Source organism: Mastomys coucha, unplaced genomic scaffold (genome assembly GCF_008632895.1).
Source record: "Mastomys coucha isolate ucsf_1 unplaced genomic scaffold, UCSF_Mcou_1 pScaffold4, whole genome shotgun sequence".
NCBI classification, from domain to species: domain Eukaryota; kingdom Metazoa; phylum Chordata; class Mammalia; order Rodentia; family Muridae; genus Mastomys; species Mastomys coucha.
The window spans coordinates 42,663,815-42,667,020 of NW_022196910.1; positions in this window are offsets into that span (position 1 = coordinate 42,663,815).

Genomic DNA, 3,206 nt, shown 5'->3' on the forward strand with positions numbered 1-3,206 from the left:
ATGCAAATGCTTTACAATGCTCCCACTGAGAGTTGTGCTCAGGACTCAGCATTGAACATGCAAACATGCACCCAGACTCTGGCAGGCCCTTCATGGAGAAATAAAACAGCGTCTGAACAATAAGGAAAGGAAATGTCAAGTGTGCAATTTTTAGATATGGAGGAAAAAAAGAACTCTGAGAAAGATGCCAGTTTAGAGAGGAAAAGCACAAAACTTGGTTTATTCTCATGTATTAATGGAAGAGAAAACACACAGCACAATAGCTGAAATTAATCCTTAGCAGCTGGAGAGGCAGCCAGCTAAAACCCAGTTACGAAGTAAAAAAAAATATATTAATAAGACGAAGAAAATAGTAATAATATCTATCTGGCCTCAGAAGCAAAGTGGGGTAAGGCCTGCTTGCTACTTCTATTGTGAAAATAATATCAGCAAAACAACAATAATAGCTTCAGTGATAGAGTAGCAAAGTCAAATAGTTCCTCAGGCAGTCCGTGCAGAGTGAGAAGGGAACCATACTGCTGGACTTAGGTTCAAGTGAGAACTATAAACTAAAGCTAATGAGTCATTATAAGAACAATGTATTTGCCAGTGGTTTGTATGTCCCTGTGTGTATGAGTATATGTATACAGAATAGTGTATGATAAGGGACCAACCATTATGTATACTGTAATCGATCTTGATTCATAAGCACATATTTCAAATTCACAATCGCTTTACTTTTGCCACAATTCTTAATGCTTATGTTGTAATTAGGAAGTCAATTAATATCTACTACCACCATAGGAAAACTATTCTTTCATTATTTTCATTTAACTGAAAAATATTTATTAGGCACATACTATGGTGAGATTCTATTCTTTGCTCTACAGACCAAACAAAAAAGGGGCTGGCATTTCCCAGGGGGGAAGAAACTGGGAACACAAGACCCTAGGCGAGCAGGCTCAGTCCCTCAGTGTCCGAAGAAGAGAGAAGCACAGGGTGGCTTGAGTGTGTAGAGAAGAGAAAGGGTTCAAGGTGGCACCAGCCCTTACCTTCAGTCAGACTAGGATCCAGGGAGGGTTTGAGTGGGAGGGCCTTGAGTGGATTACCCACCCACGGATGACAGTGTTGAGTAGGGAGGAACTGATGGGTGAAGAGAGGCAGGCAAAAAAGCTAAGTTCGTATGATCAGATCACAACTTGATCCGAGGCGTTCTCAGTGGAAGCAGCAAGGGGCTGTACTAGGGCTCAGATTCTGGTTATTCCCCAAAAACAGAGCTGACAGACTTTGCTGATAGATCGGATGTAGGGTTTTCGAGATGGAGAGAGGGATCAAGAAAGAAGAATTAGAGATTTTCGACGTGAGCAACTGGCAGGATAATATTGACATGAACTGAAGTGAGGAAGACTGTGGGAAGAAAGGGGGTCAGGAGAGAAGGGTGAAATGGACTGAAAGCGTATTATATTTCTAATTGGAAACATTAGATATGTACTTGGGCTTGGACAGCTTGGCCCTCTGAGAATGCCAGGCTGGAAACAAAGATTTGAAAATTGTCAGAATGCAGTGTCTTAGTTAGGGTTTTCATTGCTGTGACAAAACACCATGACCAAAAAGCAAGTTGGGGAGGAAAGTTTTTATTTGGTTTATACCTCCACATTGTTGTTCATTATTGAAGGAAGTCAGGACAGGAACTCAAACAGGGGAGGAGTCTGGAGGAAGGATCTGATGCAGAGGCCATGAAGAAGTGCTGCTCACTGGTTTGCTTTCTCTGGCTTGCTCAGCCTGCTTTCTTATAGAACTGAGGGCTAATAGCCCAGGGATGGCTCCACCCACAAGGGACTGGCTCCTCCCACATTGATCACTAATCCAGACAATGCCTTACTCCTGGACATGCCTCAGTTGAGGCATTTCCTCAACTGAGGCTCTTTCCTTTCTGATGACTCTAGCTTGTGTCGAATTGACACAAAACTAACAAATATATGTAGAGTATATTAAAAGCAAACAGGATTATTTATATATATATATATTCACTTTACATCTTGCTCACTGCCCCCCTCCCAGTCACTCTCTCTTACAATCTTTCTCCCCAGTTCTCCCTACCCTTCTACTCTGAGTGGTTGGGAGTCCCCCTGTATATCCCCTGACCCTGGCACATCAAGTCTCTGCTAGGTTAGGCACATCCTTTCCCACTGAGGCCAGACAAGGCAGTCCAGTTAGAAGAAACACAGATAGGTAACAGCTTTTGGGATAGTCCTGCTCCAGTTTTTTGGGACCCACATGAAGATCAAGCCATACATATGTGCAGTGAAGCCTAGGTCCAGTCCGTGTATGCTCAACAAAGAAGACTTTTGAGGCCACTCAAGTAATAATCAGAGAGAGAAGAGGGAAGAAATCCTGGCAACCGTGTAGACTAGCCTGTGAGAGAGAGAGACCAACATACAGACTAGGGTTCTGAGGCTTAGGAACAGATTGAGAGTGGTCAATGAGGGAGGAGGAGGACAAGGAGAAATCAAGTTCTGGAATCCATGGGAAGAAACCTTTTCAAGGGGAAAAGATTGATAATGGCACATTTTTCTCATAATTTCAACATGAAGGTTGTGATCTTGAACATGAGCAATTTTGATAGAGTTTAGATTGTACTAGAGATGGATTCAAAGTCTGTTTGAAAATATGTGAGATAGACACTCCACATATTCTCCAAGCAAAAGACCTAACATAATTTGAATATCAAGACAGAAACAGCATTGCCCACAGCTGATTTACTAAGTCCCTATTTGTGCCAGGCATGTGTTAAAATCTTTACATGTATAATTTTATTCAACTTTTCACCATATAAGTATGAATTTATTACACTATGTTCTCAATCTTATAAATGAGAAAGTGTAAGTATGTAGATTTTGTGAGCTTTAAAAAAGTGACCTTGTTAATAAGTGATAGAGAGAGGAGCTGGGAGCATTTCCTAAACTTTTTAATCTGATTAATCATCTTGTTTCCAAGCTATATTTGTTGCTTTTTGGAAGTACTCTTATTCATTGGAAAGTAACTTTTTAGACTGTGTTTTGTTTCTGGTGTCCATGTGGATACGTGTGCAAATACTTGCATGTGCAGGTGTGCATTGCACCTGGAGGCTAGAGGTCAACTTTGGCCATTGCTGTTTCTTTGTTTCTTGAGATCTGATCTCTCAATGGCCTGGGGCTTGCTGATTCAGCTAGACTAGGAGGATAACA